Source organism: Carcharodon carcharias, chromosome 2, assembly GCF_017639515.1.
Source record: "Carcharodon carcharias isolate sCarCar2 chromosome 2, sCarCar2.pri, whole genome shotgun sequence".
In the NCBI taxonomy this organism is placed as follows: Eukaryota; Metazoa; Chordata; class Chondrichthyes; order Lamniformes; family Lamnidae; genus Carcharodon; species Carcharodon carcharias.
In genome coordinates, this window is record NC_054468.1 from 211,634,097 (window position 1) to 211,653,679 (window position 19,583).

A 19,583-nucleotide genomic window follows, 5' to 3' on the forward strand; every position below is an offset into this window, starting at 1 on the left:
TTAGCACAGTATCATGAAACTATCATGTTGTTATTAAAATGGTTCACTGCCCTTCAGGGATTGAAATCTGCTGTCCTTACCCTGTCTAGCCTCCAAGTGACCTCTGTCCCAGAGAAACATTGATTCTTAATGGCCCAGCAAGCCACTCAGTAAGGGACATTCGGGATGGGCAGTAAATGCTGATCTTGCCAGTGATGCTCACTTCCCAAGAATGAATAAAAAATGTAGTATTTACAGTTGAAATGTTGCCGTCATGTATTTTGTAGTGTCTTGCAAGTTGCATCCAGAACTTGACTTGAAGGATTGCAACTAATGCCGTTATTCTAAAGTTTGCAGGTTTGTTATGAAAAACATGTTTTAAGTTCAGAACATTTAAATTAAAGAAGTGTTTTGTAGCAAAGTATTTTGCCAAGAACAATAGAGGCAAAATAAATCATTTTAACACCCCCAGTCCCTCCCAAATTTCAGATTTTGTGACGGTGGGATTAATGTGCAAACTAAACAGATGGTGGAGCTGGCCTATTTGCTCGAAGATTAGGATTGTTTTATTAAGAAATTGTAATTGGTATTAATTTTCTTCAACAGTGCATTTGATAGTGCTTTCCTTACTGATTAGAACTAAAGGGATCTGTAAGGTAAACGATAAAAACTCCTGATTAAGAAAGTGCACTATAAACCAAATAAAAGCAAAAAAAAACATAGCTAAAACAGCGCCTGTCAAAGAAAAACAAAGGTAACGTTCCAGGCCAATTCACTTTATCAGAATTGGAAGAAGTTAAGAGATGTAACAGATTTTAAGCAAGTGGCAAGAGAAGAGGGAAGGGGAAAAACAAATACAAAGGAAGATGTGTGATAAGATGGAAGGCAAGAGAGATTAGCTGATAGTAATGGGAAAGGAAATAAGTGAAAGATGGATTTGACGAGGTGTAAATGGCAACAGCAGAAACATTACCAAGAGCTGTTGTATGAAAAAATGGGGACATAATCTGAAATCATTGAACTCTATGTTGACCCCGGAAGACTGTGAAGTGCCTAATCAAAAGATGATGTGCTATTCCTCAAACTTACATTGAGCTTCTTTGGAACAGTGCAGGAGGTCAAGGTCAGAGTGGGAGCAAGATGGAGAATTAAAATAACAGGCAATCAGAAGCTCCAGGTCATACTTGCAGACTGGACAGAAACCTTTCACAAAGAAATCATCCGATCTGCATTTTGTATTTGCAATGTAGAGACGACTGCATTGTGCACAGAGAATACAATATGCTAAATTGAAAGTAGTATAAGAAAATTACTGTCACCTGGAAGGAGCATTTGGGGCCCTGATCAATGAGAAGCAAGGAGTTGAAAGGACAGATGTTTCATTTCCTGCACCTGCACAGAAAGGGGCAGTCATGTTGAAGTTGATTAAAAAGCAGACCAGGGTGGCATAAAGGGAATGGTCTGCTCTGCATGTAGATAAGGGAAGAGAAGAAAAGATGTAGTTGGTGCTGGTATCACATTGCAGGCGCCAAGAACGAGAAGGATGATTCGTTAAATGTGGAGGCTGGTGGGGCGGATGGTGAGAACAAGGGAAACCTATCCACGTCTCTGGAAGGGGTGGGGGGGTTGGTGGTGAGAGCCATGGTTCTGGAAATGGGATGAGACCTTTCAAGAGTCCTGTCACCATGCTGGAGGAGGATTTTCAGCTGAGGAAAAAGGAGCACAATTGGAAACACTGGTATGGAATGTTGCATCGGAACAAACATGAGAGTCACAGAGAACCTGGAAGAAAGTAACTCCTAACAGGAAGCAGGGTGTGAAGAAGTGTAACCAACGTAGAATCAATGGGCTGAAGATAGCGAAAGTCAGTGATGGACCATATAAAGCAAAGAGACAGCAAAGTTAATGAAATTTTCCAGTTCGGGGTGAGAGCAGGAAATGGCAGCAATACCAACATTAAGATACTGGAAAAAGAGGCATGAGGGAGTGTGTCCAAGTTGGACTTGGGAAAAAATGTTCCACATATCCGATAAAAAGAAAAGAGGTATAGCTAGGATCCAGGAACACCTTTTATTAGGATGAAGTGAATGGAATCAGAAGGAGAAGTTATTATAAGATAACTTGGGCACTTAATGCATTACAGGTGAGATTTTATATTTGATGTTTTGCCAGCTTAATATTGTATCTCGAACAGATGGTTACCCCCAGTGAAATCATGCCTGCAGCTGATTCCTGTTCCCAAATATGAAAGAAAGGGATGCTTGCAACAACATAATTTCCAACTCATTGCGTGTAGAGTCACAACCAAAGTGTCAATCATCTGAATTATGCCAACAGTTACTAAGCATATTTCTACATCTGGCGCCCTTGCATATTCTCCGTATATTCCACCATTTCAGGTCTAGTACGGCTATCTACAGATTGCTGGGCAACAAAGCTGTCATGTAGAGCTCCTGATGAACTAATAGTACCAGCCAGTTTTCTATGACTTTGTGAATTTACCTCTTACCAGTGTACCTCACCCATCCTTGCACAGCATTCCTGTACATGGTAAGAACTGATCCTTGCTTTCCCCACTCTGTGCTTACACTTCTAACTTTGGTTCTGGACTATAAGTTGCTTTGAATGCCTTTAACACTACTCTTTGATAATGGGATAAATGGTATATGTTTTTAAAAAGGGACTCATGTCAGACTTACAACCCACAATGGTAATATATCTAGCAAGCTATATGGCTAAAAGCTCATCTACTGATAAGACACACTGTAACATCAGTCAAGGTAATGATTTGATCACAAGTTTTAACAGCTGAAAGTCCAGTCTACCATCACTATAATTATAAAACTATTCTCTGGGACTGGATAGGTTTCTTACTCCACAGTTCCGTTTTTTAAAATTTAGCAGAAATACAATAGAACCCTTTTACTTCTCTGATAGCACACTAAGTATATCGAGATGTTGCTTCACCAGTCAGTTTTACATTCATCTTCACTTGCTTCCCCCTATCCAAAAAAAGCATCATTGCTGGAGGGTGAGTATGATAAAATCTTAATGCCTATCCTCAATAAATCTGGCCTAATCCACTTCACACTGCTGTTTGAATCGCTATAAAGAGCAGTCTAGAAATGAGAGAAGAGTAGTAGTAATAATAATAATTTAATAAAAGAGAGTGCCAAATCAACTTGCTCCAAAAAGAAAGCACCTAAGTGTTGGATAATGACAAGGCAACATTGGAAGAGCACATCAACCTATCACAGAACCAGTTGGCAAGAGGAACTCAAATGCTAGTTAGGGGGTCGCTCAATTTTAAACGGGCAAATTATTTTTGATTCCGGATATGAACTGTCAAATGATGGCAAACTAATGAAGAAAAAGCAGAAGTTTTTACTGTTATTTTCTTCCAATGCCAAGGAGAGGAAAACCGTGTCAGAGAATTGAAAAGGTGCCAAAAGTGACACCCTTCTTTTTAAAAACAAGGACACCATGATATACCACAGTTAATTGGTGTTCAATGGTCAGTAAACTACTTAGAGTCAATAATGGAGGATCAAACTGCAGGATCAAATCCTATTCCTATGTTACTAGGTTCTTAAATTCCAAAGTACTTGGACAGGTCAACATAGATTTCCAATAGGTGTGTTGTGCTTAACCAACGTCATGACATTATTTACAGAAATTAGCAAATAGACTAAGGAAATGCACTACATTTAGTTTACATACATTTTCAAAATGGTACATCTGTAAAAGATGATATATAGGAAAACGAAATATTTGCACATGATAGAGATACCTGGAGGTCAGGAAGCAAAGTGTAGCAGAAAAAGACGTTCTCATTAGAAAGAAGAGGCTACAAATGTTTTATAGGAGTCTCTGTGATTACTTTAGTTACTATACATTAAGGTAAAGATTTCAGAACCGCTGATGACATCAAATTAGTGTACAGAAAGTAAGGATGGGCTTGTGATGGATGGATAGAAGTAGAATGGGCAGGCAGGTGTAGTTCAGTGTGCAGAGGAGTACAGTAAGTTGTGCGTTATTGGTACCCTCCCAACTAGAATTCTCTAGTTACTGGAATTTCTGACAGCAACATTTTATTTTTAAAAAGACCAGTCACTTTCAGTGTTCACAAAATGCATTCTTTTTTTTAAAAAAAGCTAGCACCAAGAGATTGCAAATCTGCAGAAATTGTTCTTAGGCTTTACAATTATCGGGTCAGTTTTTCCTGGCCTAAGATATACTCGCGGTGTCAGCTTGGTCTTCAGTTGCTGTGCTTTTACTGTAATGCCTTGCTGTGCTGTGGCCCTTGACTGCCCAGCTGCTTCTCCTCTATCTTCAACTCTTAAAGATAGAGCAACACCTTGTCTTATGTCTGGAGTAAAGTACCTCCCTATTAATGAGCGTTTTTGACTAGGCTGCACCACCCATTCCCCATGCATGCTAGACAACAAAGATTGTAGTGCACATATTGAATGGCAAGGCTTTAAATGGAATGGGAATGCAGAAGGACTGTGGTGTGCAGATACACAGGCCATTAAAGACAACAGCACAATAAATATGGTCATAAAAAAGGGCACATTAAATCCTTTGTATTCTATGCAACAATACTAAACTATGAAGAAGAGGGTTAAGCAATGCGATTGACTTCGAACTGCCCTTTGAAATGGTGTAGCAAGCCACTCAGTTATATCAAATCACTAAAAATTCTAAAAGGAATGAAACCAGACAAACCAACCAGCATCGACCTGTTGACCCTGCAAAGTCCTCCTTACTAATGTCTGGAGGTTAGTGCCAAATTTAGGACAGCTATCTCACAGACAAGTCAAGCAACAGCCATACTCCTGGAATCATACCTTACAGACGATGTCCCAGACACCATTATCACCACCGGCAGGTCAGACCCAGCAGATGTGGCTGGTTTACAGTCAGGAGGGAATTGCCCTGGGGGTTCTCAGCATTGACTCTGGACCCCATGAAGTCTCATGGCATCAAGTCAAACATGGGCAAGGAAACCTCCTGCTGATAACATACAGGCCCCCCTCCTCAGCTGATGAAGCAGTGCTCCTCTATGCTGATTACCACTTGGAGGAAGCAAAGGGTGGCAACAGCACAGGATGTACTCTGGCTGGGGGACTTCAATTTCTATCACCAAGGGTGGCTCGGTAGCACCACGACAGACTGAGCTGGCCAAGTCCTAAAGGACGTAACTGCTAGACTGGGCCTGTGGCAGGTGGTGAAAGAACCAGTAAGAGGGAAAAATATACTTGACCTCATCCTCACCAATCTGCTTGCTGCAGATACATCTGTACATGACAATAGTGGTAGGAGTGACCACTACACAGTCCTTGTGGAGACAAAGACCTGCTTTCAACATCATGTTGTGTGGCACTACCACTTTACTAATTGGGATAGATTTCAGACAGATCCAGCAACTCAAGACTGGACCACCATGAGGCACTGTGGGCCATCAGCAGCATCAGCAGAATTGTACTCAGCCACAGTCTGTATCCTCATAACCCAGCATACCCCCCACTCCACAAATACCACCAAGCCAGGGGCTCAGCCCTGGTTTAATGAAGTGCAGGGGGGATGCCAGGAGCAGCACCAGGCATACCTCAAAATGAGATGTCAACCTGGTGAAGCTACCACACAGGACTACTTACATGCCAAACAGCATAAACAGTAAGCAATAGACAGAGCAAAGTGATTCCACACCCAACGGATCAGATCTAAGCTGTGCAGTCCTGCCACCTCCAGTCGTGAATGGTGGTGGACAATTAAACAACTCACTGGAGGAAGCGGCTCCACAAACATCCCCATCCCCTATGATGGGGGAGCCCAGCACATCAGTGCAAAAGATAAGGCTGAAGGATTTGCAATAATCTTCAGCCAGAAGTGCCAAGCGGCTGATGCACCTCGGCCTCCTCCATAGGTCCCCAGCATCACAGATACCAGTCTTCAGCCAATCCAATTTATTCCATGAGATATCAAGAAATGGCTGAAGGCACTGGATACTGCAAAGGCTATGGGCTTTGAGAATATTCCATCAATAGTACTGAAGGCTTGTGCTCCAGAACTTGCCACGCCCCTAGCCATGCTGTTCCAGTACAGCTACAACATTGGCATCTACCTGGCAATGTGGAATATTGCCCAGGTATGTCATGTACAAAAAAAAGCAGGACAAATCTAACCCGGCCAATTACCATCCCATCATTCTACTCTCAATCATCAGTAAAGTAATGGAAGTGGTCATCAACATGCAGCCATCAAGCTGCAGTTGCTTAGCAATAACCTGCTCACTGACACTCAGTTTGGATTCCACCAGGGCCACTTAACTCCTGACCTCATGGCAGCCTTGCCTCAAGCACGGGTAAAAGAGCTGAACTACAGAGGTGAGGTGCGTGTGACTGCCCTTGACATCAAGACAGCATTTGACCAAGTGTGACATTAAGGAACTGGATTCAATGGGAATCAGGGGAAAGCTCATCGGTGGTTGGAGTTATACTGGCACAAAGAAAGATGCTTATGGTTGTTGGGGGTCAGTCATCTCAGTTCCAGGACTTCATTGCAGGAGCTCTTCAGGGTAGTGTCCTAGGCCCAACCGTCTTCAACTACTTAATCAATTACCTTCCTTCCACCATAAGTTCAGAAGTGGGAATGTTCATCGATGATTGCTCAACATTCAGCACCATTCATGTCTCCTCAGATACTGAAGCAGTCCATGTCCAAATGCAGCAAGATCTGGACAATATCCAGGCCTGGGCTAACAAGTGGCAAATAACATTCACACCACACAGATGGCAGGCAATGACCATCTCTAACAAGAGACATTCTAATCATCATCCCTTGACATTCCATGTCATTACCATCGCTGAATCCCCCACTAACAACATCCTGGGTGTTGCCATTGACCAGAAACTGAACTGGACTAGCCATATAAATACATATAAATACTGACGCTACAACAGCAGATCAGAGTTTAGGAATCCTGTGATGAGTAACTTACCTCCTGACTCCCCAAAGCCCGTCCAACATCTATAAGGCACAAGTCAGGAGTGTGATGGAATACTCTCCACTTTGCTGGATAAGTGCAGTTCCAGCAACACTCAAGAAACTTGACACCACCATGATAAAGCAACATGTTTGCTTGGCACCCCATCCACAAACATTCACTCCCACCCCCCCACCCCATTGTGGGCAATAAATGTTGATCCAACCAGTGATGCCCACATCCCATAAATGAATATTTAAATAAAAGTGTAGGTTAACTTGGGGTATTACCAAGGTTGTAGAGACTTGGAGCCTTTTCATTAGAACTGGGATGATGAAGAGGTGATCCAACTGAAGTCTTGAAGGTTATGAAAGGTTGTTACAGTGATAGGTTGCAGGGCAAGAAGTTAAAGATAACCAGCAAGAATTGAGAGATAAAGTTAGGAAAGATTTACTCAAAGGGCTGTTAGGATGAGAAATTCTCTAGCACAAACTGCCACTGCAGTAGTCTGTCATACCTGTGAAATAGGAAATTAGTTACATGGGCACAAGGGGAATATTCAAGAGTCAGGGGAGTAGAAAGAAAAAATGAGATTGCCAGGAGAAAAACCATTACTGAAGACTTAATGGCATGTTTCTGTGCTACAACCTGCTAGAAAGTTAAATTTGACAGTTACTAGTTGAACACAGGGTTAATAAACACCATGCTGCTATTCAGGTATCCATTGGAAATCTGATTTGTTACAAAAACAACATCCTTAGAGATGAAATAATCAGTCTAATTTGTCTTAAGTGCTAGACCGAAGCAAATGACGATCAGCACAATAAAAGATAACGCTATTTTCCATTTGTATTTCAACTCTTATTAAAAAAGAAATAGGCCTTGAATCCAACATAAGGAGTCATCAAAATTCTTACAAGAACGTTTTAGCACAACATAAATCTTGCTTGAAGTTTCATAGAGTCTCATCTCATCATTATGCCATGAAGCTATAGAAGTAATTGCCAGCAGCTGTCACATTTGTTCCTAGCCCACAATGTCAGTGGAGAGAGAAACTATCAAAAAATAAAAGAGAGACAATGACAGAGTATAGATTAAATACCACAGTGGTTAGATGTAACATCTAACATTTTTTTAACCAGGGTCGGATTAATACACAGGCCTACTGGGGCCCAGCCAAACATGGGGCCTCACCACAATGAAGAGAAGCTGCACCAACCTTCAAATCAACTTCATTTTTAAGTGTACTTATGACAGGGTTTGCTTTCTTATTAATGTGGTATATTAACATTGTACAGGCCTAATCCTTTTACGACACATTTGTGTTTTTAACTGCTTTGTGGTGGGAGGGGGTGGGGTGTAGAGAGCATCAAATACAGCCCCATGACCTCTTAATCAAGCTGTGAGGCAATGCTATTTCTGTCATAATATACACTTGCTTAGTTTTTGAAAAAATAAATGTTTTGTGTTAGGGGAGAGCGGATTTTAAAATAAGGCAGAATCTGGCCAAGGTAGACTGGAAACAGCTACTTGTGGGGAAATCTACAGAGGAGCGGTGGGGGGGTGGGGGGTGTTCAAAAAGGAAATGGGGAGGGTACAGGCTCAATGTGCTCTCTCTGGGGTGACCGGTAGGAGTAACAAGCCCAGAGAACCATGGGTGACCAGAGATATTCAGGATACGATGAGAAGGAAAAGAGAGGCTTTTAGCAGCTACAAGGCAAGCAAATCAGCAGAGTGCAGGGTGGAGCTTAGGAAAGCAATTAGGAGAGCAAAGAGGGGATATGAGAAAGCTCTGGCTGGTAAGAGTAGGGAAAATCGCAAGATATTCTATAAGTATATCAATGGGAAGAGGATAACCAGGGGAAGAGTAGGGCCCATTAGGGACCAAGGAGGCAATCTATGGGTGGAGCCAGAGGACATTGGTAGTGAGTGTTGAACGAATACTTCACATCCGTCTTCACCCAAGAGAATGAGGATGAAGTTATCGAATTCGGGGAGGGAGACTGCAAGGTTCTTGAGCAAATTGATATAGGGACTGACAAGGTATTGGAGGTGTTGGCAGGCTTAAAAGTGGATAAATCTCCAGGTCCAGATGATTTGTGTCCCAGACTGCTGAGGGAGGCAAGGGAGGAGATCGCAGGGGCTCTGACCCAAATTTTTCATTCATCTCTGGCCACAGGGGAAGTGCCAGAGGACTGGAGAACAGCTAATGTGGTTCCACTATTTAAGAAGGGTTGTAGAGATAAGCCAGGGAACTACAGGCCAATGAGTCTCATGTCAGTGGTAGGGAAACTATTGGATGAAATTCTGAAGGAGAGAATCTATCTCCATTTGGAGGGGCAAGGTTTGATCAGGGGTAGTCAGCATGGCTTTGTCAGAGGGAGGTCATGTCGAACAAATTTGATTGAATTTTTCGAGGAGGTGACCAGGTGTGTAGATGAGGGTAGTGTAGTTGATGTAGTTTATATGGATTTCAGCAAAGCCTTTGTCAAGGTCCCACATGGGAAACTTATAAAGGTGGCGAATGCACATGGGATACAGGGTAATTTGATAAGATGGATTCAAAATTGGCTTAGTTGTAGGAGACAGAGGGTGATGACAGAAGGATGCTTTAGTGACTGGAAGCCAGTGTCCAGTGGCATACCACAGGAATCTGTGCTGGGTCCCCTTTATTCATCATTTATATAAACGATTGACGGGTTGCATCTAAACTGGAGGGGCACCAATATCCCGGCTGCGAGGTTTGCTAGTGTCACTCAGGAGGGTTTAAACTAGTATGGCAGGGGGGTGGGATCCAGAGCAATAGGTCAGCAGGTGAAATAAATGACCGGGAACCAGTGAATATGGCCATTAGGAGTAAGAGGAAGGGCAGGCAGGGAGAAATTACTGAACATAGTGGGACTGGGGGTCTGAAATACATTTGTTTCAATGTGAGAAGTATAACAGGCAAGGCAGATGAGCTTAGAGCTTGGGTTAGTACTTGGGATTATGATGTTATTGCTATTACAGAGACTTGGTTGAAGGATGGACAGATGTTCCAGGATTTAGATGTTTCAGGCAGGATAGAGAGGGATGTAGAAGAGGTGGGGAAGTTGCACTGCTGGTTAAGGGGAATTTCACAGCTGTAAGTCAGGAGGACACCTCGGTGGGCTCATGCAGCGAGGCAATATGGGTAGAGCTCCAGAATAGGAAGGGTGCAGTCACAATGTTGGGGGTTTACTATAGGCCTCCCAAATGCTGGTGGGAGATTGAGGAACAGTTATGTAGGCAGATTTTGGAAAGATGTAAAAGCAATAGGGTTGTTGTTTGGGTGATTTTAACTGTCCCTATATTGACTGGGAAACACTTAGTGCTAGGAGTTTGGATGGTGCAGAATTTATAAGGTGCATCCAAGAGGGCTTCCTGAGACAATATGTAGATAGTCCAACTAGGGAAGGGGCAATACTGGACCTGGTATTAGGGAATGAACCTGGCCAGGTGGTTGAAGTTTCAGTAGGGGAGCATTTCGGGAAAAGTGACCATAATTCAGTAAGTTTCACAGTGCTGATGGATAAGGATAACAGGAGTCCTCGGGTTAAGGTGATTAATTGGGGGAAGGCTAATTATAACAATATTAGGCAGGAACTGAGGAATCTAAACTGGAGGCAGATGTTTGAGTGCAAATCAACAACTGACATCTGGGGGGCTTTCAAACATCAGTTGACAAGAATTCAGGACCGGCATGTTCCTGCTAGGATGAAGGATAAGCATGGCAAGTTTCAGGAACCTTGGATAACGAAGGATATTGTGAGATTAGTCAAAAAGAAAAGGGAAGCATTCATAAGGGCTAGAAGGCTGGGAACAGATGAAGCCTGTGGAGAAAATAAAGAAAGTAGGAAGAAACTTAAGCAAGGAGTCAGGAGGGCTAAAAGGGGTCATGAAAAGTCACTGGCAACCAGGATTAAGGAAAATCCCAAGGCCTTTTATACATATGTAAAAAGCAAGAGGGTAGCTAGGGAAAGGGTAGGCCCACTCAGGGACAGAGGTGGGAATCTGTGTGTGGAGCCAGAAGAAATGGGAGAGATACTAAATGAATACTTCTCATCAGTATTCACCAAAGAGGTCTTAATGGTCGATTTGTCTAGGTAAGATAGCCTGGATCATGTTGAGATCAAAAAAGAGGTGTTAGGCATCTTGAAGAATATTAAGGCGGATAAGTCCCCAGGGCCAGATGGGATCGACCCCAGAGTACTGGGGGAGGCAAGGGAGGAGATTGCTTGGGCCTTGACAGAAATCTTTGTATCCTCATTGGCTACGGGTGAGGTCCCAGAGGACTGGAGAATGGCCAATGTTGTTCCATTGTTTAAGAAGGGTAGCAGGGATAATCCAGAAAATTACAGGCCTTGCGTCAGTGGTAGGGAAATTATTGGAGAAGATTCTTCGCGACAGGATTTACTACCATTTGGAAGCAAATGGGCATATTAGTGAGAGGCAGCATGGTTTTGCGAAGGGGAGGTCATGTCTTACTAACTTGATTGAGTTTTTCGAGGAAATGACAAAGATGATCGACGATAGAAAGGCAGTGGATGTTATATACATTGATTTCAGTAAGGCCTTTGACAAGGTCCCTCATGGCAGACCAGTACAGAAGGTAAAGTCGCATGGGATCAGAGGTGAGCTGGCAAGATGGATACAGAATTGGCTTGGTCATAGAAGACAGAGGGTAGCAGTGGAAGAGTGCTTTTCTGAATGGCCAGCTGTGACTAGTGGAATTCCACAGGGATCAGTGCTGGGACCTTTGCTGTTTGTGGTATACATAAATGATTTGGAGGAAAATGTAACTGGGCTAATTAGTAAGTCTGCAGACGACACTAAGGTTGGCAGAGTTGCAGATAGGGAAGAGGATCTTCAAAGAATACAACTGGATATAGATCAGTTGGAGACTTGGGCAGAGAAATAGCAGATGGAGTTTAATCCGGACAAATGCGAAGTAATGCATTTTGGAAGATCTAATACAGGCAGGAATTATACAGTAAATGGCAGAACCCTTAAGTGCATTGATGGGCACAGGGATCTGGGTGTACAGGTCCATAGGTCACTGAAAGTGGCAACGCAGGTGGATAAGGTAGTCAGGAAGGCATTTGGCATGCTTGCCTTCATTGGCAGGGGTATTAGTATAAAAGCTGGGAAGTCATGCTGCAGCTGTATAGAAACTTGGTTAGGCCACACTTGGAATATTGCTTGCAATTCTGGTCACCACATTACCAGAAGGATATGGAGGCATTGGAGAGGGTGCAGAGGAGGTTTACCAGGATATTGCCTGGTCTGGAGGTTATTAGGAATGAGGGAAAGTTGGAGAAACTCGGATTGTTCTCACTAGAGCGACGGAGATTGAGGGCGACTTGATAGGAGTTTACAAAATTATGAGTGGCATTGACAGACTAGATAGTCAGAAGCTTTTTCCCAGGGTGGAAGAGTCAATTACTAGGGGACATAGATTTAAGGTGAGAAGAGAAAACTATAGAGATGATGTGCGGGGCAAGTTTTTTTTTTTACCCAGAGTGTAGTGAGTGTCTGGAATTCGCTGCCAGAGGAAGTGGTGGAAGCAGGTATGATAGTGGTGTTTAAGAGGCAACTTGACAAATACATGAATAGGATGGGAATAGAGGGATAGGGACCCCGGAAGTACAAAATGTTTTAGTAGACGGGCAATATGATTGGCGCAGGCTTGGAGGGCCGAAGGGCCTGTTCCTGTGCTGTACTTTTCTTTGTTCTTTGATATAGATGAGTATGTGGGGGGTAGGGTTAGTAAGTTTGAGGATGACACAAAGATTGGTCGGGTGGTCAACAGTGAGGTTGAGTTTCTTGGGCTACAGGATGATATAGACAGGATGGTCAAATGAGCAGATAAGTGGCAGATGGAATTTAACCCTGAAAAGTGTGAGGTGATACACTTTGGAAGGAGTAATTTGACAAGGAAATATTCAATGAACGGCATGGCTCTAGTAAGTTCTGAGGAACAAAATGACCTTGGCGCGTGTCTCCATAGATCCTTGAAAGCTGAAGGGCATGCTAGTGGGGTGGTGAAAAAGGCATATGGTTGGTGCAGATTCTCTTCATTGTGGTGAGGCCCCATGTTTGGCTGGGCCGTAGTAGGCCTGTGTATTAATCCGACCCTGGTTAAAAAATGGGCCTATATCAATTGAGGCATAGATTACAAAAGTAGGGAGATCATGTTGGAATTGTATAGAACCTTGGTGAGGCCACAGCTGGAGTACTGTGTACAGTTCTGGTCGCCACATTATAGGAAGGGGGTGCAGAGGAGATTCACCAGGATGTTGCGTGGGATGAAACATTTAAGTTATGAAGAGAGGTTGGATAGACTTAGGTTGTTTCCGTTGGAGCAGAGAAGACTGAGGGGTGACCTGATTGAGGTGTACAAGATTATGAGGGGCATGGACAAGGTGGAGAGGGAGCAGCTGTTCCCCTTAGTTGAAGGGTCAGTCACAAGGGGGCATAGGTTCAAGGTGAGGGGCAGAAGGTTTGGGGGTGATGTGAGGAAAAACTTTTTTACCCAGAGGGTGGTGACGGTCTGGAATGTGCTGCCTGGCAGGGTGGAGGCGGGTTGCCTCACATCCCTTAAAAAGTAAAAAACAAAAACAGAATTACCTGGAAAAACTCAGCAGGTCTGGCAGCATCGGCGGAGAAGAAAGGAGTTGACGTTTCGAGTCCTCATGACCCTTCGACAGAACTTGTCACAAGTTCTGTCAAAGGGTCATGAGGACTCGAAACATCAACTCCTTTCTTCTCCGCCAATGCTGCCAGACCTGCTGAGTTTTTCCAGGTAATTATGTTTTTGTTTTGGATTTCCAGCATCTGCAGTTTTTTTGTTTTTATCCTTTAAAAAGTACCTGGATGAGCACTTGGCATCATAACATTCAAAGCTATGGGCCAAGTGCTGGTAAATGGGATCAGGTGGGTAGGGCAGGTGTTTCTCAAGCAATGGTGCAAACTCGATGGGCCGAAGGGCCTCTTCTGCACTGTGAGATTCTGTGAAAGCTTTGAAATTTCAGCCCTTAGGACTTGGTACTAACTCAGCAAACATCCAGAATGGTGATGTAAAATGTATCTGGCCAACATTTGCCAACCTGAAGAGGCATCATTTGCACCCCTGTGTAAGCAAAAAAGATTTCTCCTCCACTCCAATGCCAAGCTGCTTTATAAGCATTTCCTTCTTCACAAAGTCAGAACGTCAACACACAAAGCATTTTAAGTTGTTGCAATGTTAGGCAATGCTGCAGGTTCCTGCATATTTACAAGGTTAACGATGGCCCTTTGATCCTTCAAAAAAAATGTTCGCTGGATGTGTGCATGACACTAGTAAGGCTGCAGCCCTTATGTCAATGACTCACCTACAATGATGTAGATTTCCAGAGTTCAACGACAGTTAAAGACTAGCCATACATGTCCACATCAAGATGATGATCTCACCCTTCTCATGGTGCAAGTCACAGGACAGGCAGTTGTTGAAGTAACCCTTGTGAGTTGCTGCAGTGCGGAAGGAGTTGATAACGAATCCAAGGAGTACGGGTACCAATCTTGCAAACTGTCCTGTCCAGGAGGGTGTCCAGCTTCAAGTGTTGGTGCATTTGTGCCCATCCAGATGAGCAGTGAATAATCCATCCTATTTCTGACTTGACTTGTACGTGGAGAATCTTTGATGGATCAAGTGGTGAGCCAATTGTTGAGTATACCAAGCTTTTGTCCTTCTCGTGCAACGATTAGGTTGATGTGGGTGGTCCAGTTCACTTTCTGGCCAATAGTTACTCCATGATGGTGATGGTAGGGGATTTGGTGATGGAATTTTGTGGAAGGTCAAGGGAAGATGGAGAGACTTTTCTTATGTTTGAAGTGGAAGAGTTATACTAACAGCAATAAAGGACCTTTATGTCTGGAATACATGTTTTGCACTGAACAAGACATTCATTCCAATGTAGCTTGGGGACATAGCCACTCAATCAGAAGAGACTTTACTGAATATATGAGTGGAATCACGTTGCTCCTTGTTGGAATTAGTGTGCAATATGAAGTCCTAAAGAAACACCTTATAAGGGATAGAAAGTATAGATATATAGTTGTCTAAAAATACATCTTTCTCAATCACAAATAATTGTTGTTTGTTTTTAAAAAAAGGCTTCTCTAGGACCAGTTCATCCATTCATCCCCACCAACTGTCCTAGAGCAGTTCCATTGAAAGCAATGGGGCTAAAATTCCAAACAGCCAGAGAGAATTGAACTGTTGCCAAAATCCAGAAAGCTCCATTATTCAATAACAAGAAAAAAAAACTTGCATTTATATAGTGCCTATAATATAATGGTGAAGGACTTCACAGGGGCAGTCAAACAAAATTTGATATGGAGACTCATAAGGGAGATTTTTGAGGCAGGTGACTCACTGGGAAGGTGGAGTATTTGCTTTGATTGAAGCTGCTCTGTAATGCCACGCCATCAAGATTAGTGACTGGTCGAGCAGATGAATCTCTAAACAATGATGTTTTATTCTCCTTTTATGTATAATTTTTTTTGATAAATTTGAGTTACTTTGATAAAAGGTGTTCCATCTAGATTTTCTCTCTCAAACTGTTCAATTCCAAGCTTAGCCTTCACTTATAATGGTGTGTCAGTAGTTTTCTTGACCCCACTGCAAGTTAAAAACCTGGCCACGGTTAACATTTGAACACATCCCCTTGATGACCAAGTTTCAATATTTCTCGAGGCATTTGTGGCCACGGGGATGACAGCATGAGTAGGAGTGAATGACAGTGGAGAAAACTCTCCCTACCAGACTAAATGTGGTACAATCAGCTCCAGAAATCAATTAACCAAATTTCAATCCTATCCATGGCATACGTGTAAGTAGGGCAAAAGAAAGTAAACCTACTGGTGCTGAAATGTTGTTTCTTCAAGTTGTACATTCACAAGTATTGGATGAATAAATGCATTAAGTGAATCAGGAATTTGGTTCTGAACAGACTTAGAGAGGGTTAAAATAATTCACTTCAAGTCTTTCATGCCGCCTTACAAAGCCCTTCCAATATACACACAATTAAAATACGTCTGTGTGGTTAACTTGGAAGTTGGATGCAAATGTGTTTTTCATTATTATATCCAACTAGAATTCCCCTGTGTGAGCAAGGATTGCTCCATGACAGTCTGTGTTTGAGAAGGATTAGGAATGGTTGTTTGTAGATTGCTGATCTTTTCCTTGAATATAGTTAATATACAGCAACCTTTTGGTAGTGTTGGGCTATTACTCACATTTGAGCTCAAACAAACTTAATATATCCAAAATCAACTACACTTTCTGAACACTTCTATATTTACTATGTACAGAAATACATCGGATGATTGAAACTCGGTTGCATAGCAATAGATTAACAGTGATCCAGTAGACATCATGGTTCAGCTCATTGACATCACTTGGAGCGAATCAAATTCAGAATCCGTACACTTGAATGAACTAATTGGGAGTTGATTCCTTATGTTTCAATACTTAAGATATATCTGGTCAAAATCTGCAGTAGCTGCCTCTAAAATATAGACCGGATATCTGGCACTCATTCTAAGACAGCAAACTTATGGAAAGGGTTCAGAGGACGTCTTCAAATTAGAATAGGCATTTGAACCTTCCAAGGTTAGATTGCTACCTTTGAATTGCTGTCCCCTGTATTAGTTATTGTTTTTTTTAACATTATGGCTTTTGTTTTATTTAGTAGTTTTTATTCAATTTCCCATTCAGATGTTAGCTGTGGCTCAGTGGCTGCACTCTTTCCCTTAAATCAGAAGATTCTGGGTTCAAGCCCCATGCCAAAGATCTGAGCACATAACCCACTGAGGGGGTGCTGCAGTGTTGTGGATGCTGTCATTCAAATGAGACTTTAAACTGAGATCCCATCTGTGTTCTGAGGTGGACATAAGTAGAACTATTCAAAGAGGAGGATTTTTTTTATATAAGTATCCTGACCAATACTTATCCCTCAACAAAGCAATACTGTAACAGTTAAATTAATAATTCATCTCATTGCTGGTTGTGGGAACTTGCCATCAGTCGGCAGTGTTTACTTACACTATAACAATGAGCACACTTTTACAAAATACCACAATTACCAAGTAGTTAATTGGCTGCACAACCTTGAACATTCTAATGTCATGAAAGAGACCAATTATTGACTGGCAGCAACAATTCATCTCACCATTAACTATGGAAACCAATAAAAACACCTGATAGAGAAAATAGATGGGTGTATTTGAATTTGTAGGTAGATATTAAGAGGCAATTAATTCATATGTAAGTATTTGAACTAAACTTTGCACACTAATACAGAGTGCTGATTTCAATCATAATGGATGCAAGCTAATTTGTCCCCACTTTTAAAGCAAAAAAGAGCGGAGATGATGAAAAAAGGTTTTGGCAGGTCCCATAGCACCATTTATAATGAATGTTAGCCCTGTTAAAGCAAAGTACTTAGCTGTAATCGTTCTGGCACTCTTAAGATGTACTTTGTGCCATTAAAATTTCCTTGATCCAATTCCAGTTGATACACAATCGAAAAATGAGTAGGAAAGAATGAGACAAAATATTATGCTGAGAAAGAACCGTTGATAAACAGTGTTCATTAAGGTCAGTCTCTCTTTATTCATCCCGAAATTGTGCTCAGGGGCTGTGTGCATTGTAATACAAAAAGCTAATATTGTGCTGGGTGGAACAGCACAAACCCGGATTTACAAATGGCTTTTTGATAGGGTGGGTGAGGTGGGGTGCAAAAGACTGAACCCCAAGTTTGGCCGACTGCTCCTGTTTTACACCCGACTGCTCATGAAGTACTTGACCTCAGCTTGGTTTTACTGTCCCAGCATTGCTCTACTGAGGAGATTTACTCCAAAGAGAACACTAGAAGAAAAAAAAAAGAGATGGAATTCATTCATTCACTTGCTCATCACAACTTGAAAAGGGCTGGAAAATTTCAACACACAGAGGGTGCATAAAAGTCTCTGAGGATTATGCGTGCTGCTGCGAAATAATGTGCAGTACATTTAGAAACAAAGTTACAGATTTTCATGTCAAGTCATTGTTAATATAATTGCACATCATGCAAGCCTCACAGTGAACGTGTGTCATATGTAGCAGACCCACAGATGTTAGCTTGACTCCTTTTTTCATTTGGTTCTCATTATTGACTCAAACTGACTCGAGTACTTGACTGAGGAAAACGACCATATCATTGTTTTCAGACTTCAGTCTATGACTTAACTGAAATACATCTGCCAGTACAAGAAATACCAAGTGCCTCTTGGCGCCAGGGCTGGCGCCGTAATATATGACTAGCACTCGGGATTTTTTTGATTTAAGAAGTTTGGTAACCCCCAGAAATCTATTTCACAGAACTCAGACTGTGACTAAATGTGATTCACAAACATCACTATTAATTCTTTTTAAATTCTTAAAATTTATTGCAAAATATTCACGCAAATCAGCATCTAACTTGAGAGGCATTATTGGAAAGCAGACTAAATGCTGTAACAGTATTTAACCCTCTGAACGGTGGAACAATCTCCATTTCACAATGTCGTCGAGGTACACATTTTGAATCCCCCCACATCATCCTCTGCAGTCATACTTGAGTTGCTAACAGATAAAGTCTCCCTGCTGCTGGGGTTATTTTCATCACATGACTTGCCAAGCTTTAATTTTATCGATGCTCGTAAAAGACACATGATCAGTTAGAATTTCGTAGTCTACAAGCAACATTTTTTGGGGAACTTTGCCATTTCCAGGCCCATCCCCTAAGAAAACATACGAGACAATTTTAGTATTGTTTTGCCACCCTTCATTTTTGCTGGGTGTGTGAGTAGGTGATGTAAAATTGGCACTCCCACATCACTCAGCTAAGGGCCAACCAGCCATTACACATTTGCATCAATGTGCCTCAATTGGAATACCATCCCTCACTGGACTAGTGTCAGTAGTTTCATTGCTGACATTGGGCCATCCAAGGGAGATTATCTTTAGCCCCCCCCCCCCAAACGGTGAGCAAAATAAGGTGTCCATTAGTCTAGCCAAACCAAGTTCTAAAGTGAAAGATGTAGTATATTGAGAATTGCATTGTGCACTTTGCCCCCTTAAAGCTACCATACACATGTACCAGCAGAGGCAGTCTAGGAGAATAAAAGAATCCATGTTTTAACCATGTGCAGTTCTGATTCTGAACGCATCTTGCTGTTTCTTCCCAACTTCACAAATACTAATTTGTTAACTTAATACCCAAGCCAGCTTCCTGTGTTGATATTCTTACAGGAACGATAATGATCAAGTTATTAGGTCAATATATATTATTAGGTTAACAATCTTTTGTGACCTTGCTATGGAACATCCATAATGCATAACTGTTAATCTTAATTGTATGTCTACTTTCCTTAACTTTACTAGAATGGATTCTTCTCCTCATTTGAATATTTAACTTCTCCCTTTGCAAAGCATTCTCCTCTTGAAAGGGTGGTTTAGTTTTTAGGGTACAGAACTTACTGCAGTTACTTCAACTCCCATGATATAGAGTATCAGGTGAGCAAAATAAGGTGT

General features: G+C 42.1%; 1 protein-coding gene across 1 annotated transcript in view; it reads right to left on the reverse strand.

The window, feature by feature from the left end:
• fmn2b (formin 2b) overlaps positions 1–19,583 on the reverse strand; it is a 401,079-nt gene that overhangs the window by 205,139 nt on the left and 176,357 nt on the right. The gene's annotated exons all lie outside the window — the stretch shown is intronic.